Source organism: Ailuropoda melanoleuca, chromosome 3 (genome assembly GCF_002007445.2).
Source record: "Ailuropoda melanoleuca isolate Jingjing chromosome 3, ASM200744v2, whole genome shotgun sequence".
NCBI classification, from domain to species: Eukaryota; Metazoa; Chordata; class Mammalia; order Carnivora; family Ursidae; genus Ailuropoda; species Ailuropoda melanoleuca.
This window is the reverse complement of record NC_048220.1, coordinates 117,383,961-117,393,085: the sequence shown is the minus strand read 5'-3', so window position 1 is coordinate 117,393,085 and position 9,125 is coordinate 117,383,961. Positions and strand designations below refer to the sequence as shown.

The following is a 9,125-nucleotide window of genomic DNA, read 5'->3' as shown; positions in this document are numbered from 1 at the left end:
ACCTCTATCCATCTGCTTTGTGATCCCCTCTTATTGTGGGGAAAACAGTTGCCTTCCTCATGCTTCATCCTCCTTCCCCTCCCACAACCAGTGTGGAAGGTCCACGAAGGTAGCTCGGAGCAGCACAACTTCAATCTATATGCCACCGTCTATAAAACATCTAACATTTAAGTTGAATACCTCTTCAATCAAATGTCAGCTGACCCTATTCTCCCCTTCTCTCGAGGCCAGGCTTGGCTTCTGCCGATCCTTGTGTTGCCCTGCCTCCATCCAAACAGCACACCCGTCTTTCACCGGTGGTCAGCCTTATTCTTTGCCTCTTTGTCTCACCTTTCTCACAGGCGCTCCCCGGGGCAAGGGTCCTGGGACGTCTTCTCTCTGCCTCTCCAGCAACCCGTGGACTCCACAGGAGCTGGGCACCCAGCTGCTGCTTTACAACTTGTCACTCCAGAAGGTATGGGATTTTGGTGTGATACCTGTGTTTCTTTTTTCTGTGTGTATATAACTTTTGTGTCCTTCAGAAGACTGCAGAGCCGTGGTTTCAACCAACAGCATGTCTAAGTGTCACTTGGACGCTCCGGAAAGCAGATGCTGGCTGCCTGCCCGCAGCGAGTTTAGGAGCTCACTGGTGGGGAGCTGGGCCTGGGAACCCAGCTCAGAGGACTGCACTCTGAGTCAGTCACTCTCACGCTACTCAGCGTAGACCAGGTCTTAGATTGCTTCTGTGTCATCCACGGGGTGAGACAGAGCCGCCTCTGGAGAGGGTGGTCGAGCTCAGGGCACCAGCTGGCTGATGAAAACAAGGTGGGATTCCCATCCTAAACTGGCTTCCTGAGCCAGCCTACCTTCCACTGTAGGGTTAAGAATTTTCACCTGGGCCCCTCTGAATTAAATGACCTCTGCACACCACGTCAGGAAAATCCCTTAAATTCCAAGCTAATTGAGAGATTCCAGGGATAGTTAGTAAATACTTCTCCCTTCTCCACTGAGAATCAGCAAGAACAATAGTTGGCTCTCAGCCCACACAGCAAATGTCATTCCACCAGGGTTCTCTGCAACGTTTCGGCTTCTGCTACAACATCTATGAAAATAGAACTTTTCTGAAATAGAATTCCACCTAAAAGAGAAAGTTTTATGATACCTGGAGGCAAACCATTCAGATGTTTTGAGTTAATTTGGCATGGCTGAAAGAATTTTTACATTTGCAAAAATATCGAAGTTCATTTTCTGCCTCCAAAGAACTTTCAAACTGTAATGAATTTGGCATGAACCATGAACACCATTTCTCAATACGTGATTTTTTGTGAAGACTAAAAAAAAAATCCCCCAAAACAAAAAACAAACAAACAAAAAAAAGAAATGGAGTGTGAACTAACATACTAACAGATTTCAGAATCACAGAAGGCTGAAAGTCTTCTTAGTTTAGTCCAGACCCAACGCTTAAAGTTGAGAAAACTAAGGCTTTGTCTTAGACATCTAAGTAGTAACAAAACAACAACAGAAACTACAGTTCTCAGAGACTACTTTATCCCAGGTAGGGGATTGAAGAGAAATATAAATGAAGTGTACACAGGATGATAGAACTTAAAATACTCTTAGTGGGGTAAGATGTTCTATGAATGCAACATGTCTGTAGAGTGGGTGAGAGTGCAGGAAGAATGACAGATTGACAGGGGATAAGGGTTCAATGTCGCAGCTTCAAAACCTGAGCAGGTCATGACTGAGCTTTAGTGTTTTCATCTGTAAAATCAAGGTAATAAGTCAGCTTGTTTTAAGGATGAAGCGAAGCAGTGTATGTGAAAGAACTCTCCAATCCTCTCGTCTCCACGGCAGGACAGCACGCATAGAGTGCGTCCAGAGGGAAGTCTTCCCTTCCCTTAGTTCCTTCTGCCTCGCCACCAAAGTATAAGCCAATTTTTAACCTTTGTTCTTTCTGGCCTTTTTGTCCTCTCTGATCCACCTTGCCCTCAAAAGAGCCCCCTTTGGCCCAGAGATGCCCATGCCCATTTCCGTTCTAGATCCAGGAGAACAGAAGTCTAAGCCAATATCCCGCATTTCTGTCTCCCAGGACCTACATAGTCCGCTGACTACAGCAGTTCCTCAGTGTTAATCGAGTCCTATTGAAGGGAATAGAATTGAATGGAAAGGAATTGAATTCTGTAAAAATGAGTTCTATTCCTTCCCTCTCCAAACTGGTCTGCCTTAAAGAGAAGACCTAACCAAGAGGTTCTTATTGGATGAAATATAGATAAAAAACAAAACAAAACAAAAACAGTGAGTTCTACCTATTGCCAAAAAGTGGGAAAGATATTTTTTTCTATTTATTTTTTTTAACTAGGCTCTTCCCAGATCTATTGTCTACTTTTCCCAGAGAAAAAAACTGTCCTCTTTCTTCCAGAAGGAAGTATATAGGTTTATGTGGGAAGATGGTGTTGACTTGTCACAAGAATTTGTTTGCAAGCTCTCATTATGGGCAAAATTATCATTATTTCTCTTTGGTGGCTCTGAAGTTTTTCTAAGAGCCGTCATGACGAGACTCATAGAAAAAGCAGACAGTAACTCAAAGTGATCATTTTTCTGGTTTGCTTTTATTGTCTAGTCTAGAAACTGTGGCTCTTGCCACATTCCTATCTGTGAGTTTGGGTTGGCTCTTCTCAAAAGGAGGTTCTCACTTGAACAGCACCTTGATACAATCCTAGCTCAGCAAAACCTCCAACAGCAGGTACAAGACACTAAATACACCTGAGTCAAAGATGTCACAAAACATTTAAATATTACAAGGGTTCATCAGCTTTGCAGGTTAGACTGTTTACAAGGCAAGGGCCAGGAATAAGGGGCTGGTCTCTCCTTGGAGAGCTCAAGTCTTTGCCTGTGGGATGGACTCCCCTCACCCCTTATTGGAATACATGGAATGTTCTGGAATGTCATGGAATCCCCTGCATGCTGGCCATCCTCCTGACCTCCTTGGGAGGAAGTCTTCCCTCTGTCCCTAAGGGGCAGCCTCAACACTTACATCTAATCTCCCCCCCTTCTCCACCCACAAGAGAACGAGGCCTCATTAGGAAAGGAGGACTATACCACTATCTGACAACACATAAACACACATTTTTATTTTACTGGGAACTACTAGAAGGGAGGAGAGCGGTATCTGAGTGGTATCAGCTACTCTGGGTCATGACTGGAGCTGTGTACGTCTTCTTACCATCACTGGATATTTGGACAGGATGTTAGAGTTTACAAAATTGTCTTCACGGGCATTGTCTCATTTGATTACGGCACCCCATGACTTAAGGGAATTACGGCCCTCATTTCAGAGATGAAGAAACAGAAACTCAGAGAAGGTCTTCGGATCCAGCGCCTTTCACCCCACTCTAGCCCCTCCCCCCGGGTGTCCAGCAATGACAGAGAACAGGTAGTGGACAAAAGTCAGGGCAGTGGACCGCCATGCCCAGCAACACCGTGAAGGAAGGAAGCAAGTTCAGAGCCCCTCTGTGTCAGGCAGGGGCTGGAGGGCCTACGTTTGCTCCCTGGATTCCCCCAGCTCGGGCTTCCTGGGTGCAAGTCCCAGCTCCAACACTTCTCAGCAGTGTGGCAGGTTACATACTCAGTCCGTGCCTCAGTCTCTCCACGTGTAAGATGAAGATACCGACACATCCTCCTTGGAGTGTTATCGTGAGGTTTAAATCAGGCGGTCCACTAGAACACATGGCCCCGTGGGAAGCGAAGAGCTCACTGCACATTACCCATTATCACCGCTGTTATTTCCCCTTGTTTTACACAGGAAGGAAGAATGCTCATGAAGATTAACATTGCAGAGATTACAGCGAAGTGTGACTCCAAAGACCCGATTTTTTGCTGCCTTCAGGTATCTGTTTACTTCCTACGTTCTGCTCTTTTTCTTCCTCCTGGACCCTTCTCCCTTGGCAGTCAGCCTGTTGCCCTTCCAAGTGTTCCTGATCCTGGGCTCCCTGCAGCAGAATAATCGGAGACCCTCCTCTATGGACAGAATCAGAATTTCTGGAGCTGGGGGCCCAGAAATCTGCATTTCTTCACACGCAGAGCAGATGACTCTTGTGCACTCTGAGGAGGTCAAGAGGCACTGACCCAGAGGGACCACTTCGGCAGCTGTCACTCCCCCACCGTCCCTGCCTCCCCCTTCACCCAGGAAGTGCTCCAGATCTGTGTTGCTGTAAACACTCCCTCCCCTGCACAGTCCCATCTGCTCCTTCCCGATTAGCCATGATTAGCAATACGAGGCTGATGCCGGCTCCCTCCGGGGTGACCCGTCATTCAATCCACTTTGAATCATGGCTTATTGCAGTAATGGCTGACTCTGCCTCCAAATCAGGCAGGCTCATGAGAGCAGGGCACAGAGAAGCCGAGGGGAGGCACAGGCTCAGGCAACCTCCATTCCACGCACAAAACCCACCACGCACAAAGGCACAACAACTCCCCACGTAGAAAATCGCCAACTGTACGGAGGTCAAGCCTACAAAAATGAGATAACACAACAAGGCAGACCAGCACAAAACAGGAGAAACTCAATCAGTATTTGCATTACAGTTTCATCTTATCTCGCAAGCGCAGCAGATCCCTTCCAGAGGTGAGGCCAGGTGTCAGCAACCACATGCTTTCACTTATGCCTGCTTTCCAAATAATAGTCAACGGCCCCCGCTGCCATCCCAGTGTCCACCAAAAAGCTTTACCAAATGACCCTCTGAGGCTAAGAGTGAGCCTCAAATTGCAACCCCAAGGCAAACAATATTTCTGTTTTTTTATGGTAATTTTCTTTCCCCAGATGTCTTCTTAACTGGATTTAATCTCTGGTTATGTAAACAGCTGAAGCTATGCTAATTCCTGAGAGGATATCAATACTGGAGTGGGGGAAGATGTTGAGGGAGTGGGGAAGAATGGCAGGAAAACAAGCATTAATCATTAAACACTTACAAGATTTTAAAAATTACATACCATTTGGCACTTTTCCTCTCCAATGTACTCTGTCCCCGTTAAAGGCAAGGAATGGCAGGCTTCTCGCTGTGGCGAATTGGCCTAATTATGTTTTCTCTCTCCTACAGTGGGAAGGATTCGCCTTCACTAGTTTAAAAACACGCTTCCTCCGGGTGGGATGCTCTGGAGAGGAATGCAGTTGCCGTATCTGCACTGATTTGATGCAGTTCCTTATTTTACAAACTGGGCTTGGAACCACTTAACAAAAGGCAGTCTGCAAATACATGTGGCAAATATGCGAGTCAGCTCTACAGCCCAGAATCCTGGGCACGTTCTTAGAACAGAACAGAAACTGTTCTCAGCTTCATTTTGTTTGCTGGAGCTTGGGGCGGGGCAGCAGTTCAAGGTCTGTGTTAGGAAGGCAAGGTTGGACCTAAAGAAGTTCCCAACGTGCCTCGCCCTCCTCAAAAGGGGAGCGTGGGTTTACCCACCATATTTTCCATATCATTGAATTTCTGCTACAAGTTTCATGTTACTGTTGCAATTATTAGGCCTTAAGGCCTGGCAAGACACCCAAAGTCAGAGACTGAATCATCCTCAGAGACCATCTAGTCCAACTCCCTCATTTTACAGATGGGTAAACTGAGGCCCAATGGTCCAGTGTCACCATGACACACTGAGTTGGTGGCTGCACAAAGGTAAGAATTTGGGCCCCGTGAGTCTTAGTCCAGAAACCGCCACGTTGCTCTTTAAGTTTACAAAGAATAGAGATAATATGAGCACATTTTCTGAAGTCTTCATCATCCTCAAAAGGAGAGAGACAAAGAGGGTAAAGATCAAGAAACAAGCTACGTGTAACAGTGGGGTGGCGTGGGGCAGAGCGGTCCGAGCTCAGACTCTGAGGGGGCACACAGCACGGAATCAGCCATGGAGCCGATGGGTGAACTTGGGATTTAGCTCATCTTGCTGAAACTTAGCCTCGTCTTGAAAACAGAGATTACAGTGCCTACTTCACCAGGTTGTGCTAGGATTGAAGGAGATAATACTCAGGTCCTGGCACACACGAAATACTTCATAAATGTTGGCTCTTGTTACAACCCCAGTGCAGACGTCCAAGGACTTTAATAGACTGCCAAGGCATCAGTCCTGGGGGGCCTGTCCTTAAGCCAGACTTCCTCCTTGCCAGCTTCTCTTTCCGGTCCAGGACCTGGCTGCTCACACCCTCCCTCCGTCCCTCCAAACAAGACAGTCATGGTGATGTTAGTGTTCAGCGCCGCAGATCTTTCCACAGTGGAGGCAATGTACTGACTGGAAACGAAGCTGCAGAAGGACATGGGATAAAGAGTACTGGTAAAGAAATAATAGTGGGAAGGTTAGGAGAAAACTTATGGGGTGCCTTTCATCTGTTATCACATGCTAGGTCATGTAATAAAACCTTTATAGTATAGGGAATATGAAATACAACCCGCAGCAGGCCAGTCTCTACGGGCATTACACTGGCCACAAAATGAATGCCCATTACTTCTCTCTTCCCTTGCCTAAGTCATTAGACACCCCGGCTTCCTGGGGAAGGTAGGTTTTCTCCCCTCCAAGACCGTTACAACTGTCCCTGTGAAGGTGACTGACGTGGCATTCTAATCACTAGGTCTCTCTCTGCTCAGTTACTGTGCAATGATAATTAATATTTATAAAGATGACCCTTGTCAACACAGAAAGATCACATTAAGATTCATTCAATGTAAATACGATGTTAGTACACATAATATTAATTCAATAGCGCTTGCACGAGAAGTACATTTGACCGTGTTCTGAGGCTCCGAAAGCCAGCCGTCCATCCATGGTGCATATTAACCAGAACGCCCTATTTTCTTGCTCTACCAGAAATACGATTCACTCTTTTTCTTAACTCCAGATCTGTAGTTTTCCTTTCGAGTCCCCACTTATCTTCTTGCAAAATATGTGCCCAAAAGGACAACAGGATAACATTTTCTCAAGCCCATATTTGTTTTGCCGAGTGGATCCCTGATACTGGCCGCCGCCCAGCTGCTGGAGACCCTGGGGGCTGAGAGGCTGAGGCTCCACTGTCGTCGCAATTCCAACCCCAAAGCACAGCGGATTTTCATCTGGGTTTCAGAGGAGTCATTATCTTCATTTTGTTTCTGGACACTGGCGCTGACCCCCCCGAGATAAGACAAACAGAATGTGTTCTGTCTTCCCAAAGATGCTACATCAGCATGTTATTTCCCACTTAAAGCTTTTAAGCGTTTGACTTACACATTTATGAACACCCCCAGTGGACCGTTTGGGTTTGGTTTAATCCCCAAGAAAACTGGCGTTAAAATAGACCTTTTCCCGGCAATAATAATCTCGTTTACGATAAATTATTCTATTCTCAGTACCTTTGAGACACATGAGAGCTTTTATGTAATAAAGAATCCATTTATTTCCGAATATTTTAATGCATGTTTCCATATTTTTCTCATTTTTAATGCAAGGGCCATGGACAGTCCTGTAAGAGAATGTCTCTTAAAAGCAAATTTATGGCAAATGTTCCAGTGAAATGGGCGGCAACATGCATCATTGTGCCACTATACCACCTAGAGGAGCGGGGCAGAGATGTTCTAATTCTCACTTATGCGCATAAAAGTGTAACCTCTACAGAGAAAGACAATGTTACTGGGTAAATTGATAAGGGATGGAAGACCTCTGGTCAATCTGGGCTCCATCCTTTGCTCTGCTGCACGTACTTAGCTATTATTGCTTGGTCTCATAGGCCACATCTGAAATACGGGAAGAACGCAAAGGCACAGACGCTGGGGAAGATCATGATGGCTCCTGAGAAAATGAAAGTCAAGTTGGAGCCTTTATGTGTCAGCTGGAAAAAGAAGCTGTTTTGAAAGGGCAGAGAAACAAGGAGCAGAGAGAATGGCCTTCGCTAGAAGTTTGATTATTTTGATTTCCTAAACTTTCATATTAGAGCTACTCATTTGGATGCCGTCTCTCTGAAACGCCACCACGGTACGATGGTGTTTCTCTACTGGGAAGGTAGTAGCAGGGTCTGGAAGCAGAGACCGTGTCAGAAGCAAAATGTACACATATCTCTGGTTCTGGATCCCTGACCTAAGCGGAACAGCACTGCTGGGATAGGAAGCCAGCTCTCATGGACAGCTTACCGATGTTCTTCTGATAGAGAGCTCTGTGCACTTTCTGGACAGGACTACTGTCCATCAGTTATACGAAGCCTTTGTCTTTAGTCTAGCTGGTTCGAAGTCACCCTCTGGATAAACCACAAATGGGCTGGGCAAAGAGTCTAGAGAGCAGGGGATCTAGTTTAAGCTCTGGCCATTTCGGCCTTGGGGATGTCACCCAACACTGCTCTAAATATCACCGCCAGGCCTTCCAGTGCCCTTGCCAGCACCTGGAAAAGGTGAACAATATAACCAGATAAGAGGGGAAGGATAAGTCAGTATGGGGCTGATTTAGTGAAAGCAAAAACTAGAAGGAAAGAGTAACCCAGACATTGCCCTCCTCTGTGTGCCAGGCACTGTGTTACATGCTGACACTGTTAGGATGGAGATCTCTAGTAGGAAGTGTCTAAGGAGGCTGGGATCATGCGGACTGACTATCTGCTACCATAGTGAGTAGCGTGGATGCTGCCGAGCCCCTGGAGTGATCAGTGCCAAGTAAGATGTTTTGTAAGTATAAACTACATACCAGTTTTAAAGATTTAGTGCAAATTTTTAAAAAATAAGTTACCTCATTAATAATTTTTAAATTAAATATATGTTGAACTGATATGTTTTGGACATTGGGTTCAATAAAATGTATTGGTAAAATGAATTCACCCCTTTCTTTTTTCCTTGTTTAAATGGGTGACCACTAGGGTACCTGGGTGGCTCAGTTGGTTAAGTGTCTGCCTTTGGCTCAGGTTGTGATCCCAGGGTCCTGGGATCGAGTCCCGAGTCAGGGTCCCTGCTCAGCAGGGGAAAGTCTGCTTCTTCCTCCCCTACTCCTGATTGTGACCTCTCTCACACTCTCTTTCTCTCAAATAAATAAAATCTTTTAAAAAATGAAACGAAACAGAATGAATGGGTGACCACTAGAAAAACACAAAGTTCTCTGTGTGAGGCTTGACCTTGGGGCTCTCATTATACAGCTGGTGGCTGCAGGCTCACACT

At 45.9% G+C, this 9,125-nt stretch overlaps 1 long non-coding RNA gene across 1 annotated transcript; it reads left to right on the top strand.

Annotated features, from left to right (window-relative positions):
- Window positions 1-372: 372 nt before the first annotated feature.
- Window positions 373-7,230, top strand: LOC105241973. The gene is made up of 3 exons (XR_002144561.2): window positions 373-454; window positions 3,782-3,865; window positions 6,963-7,230. It is a non-coding gene; the product is annotated as an uncharacterized LOC105241973 (long non-coding RNA).
- The last annotated feature ends 1,895 nt before the right edge of the window (window positions 7,231-9,125 follow it).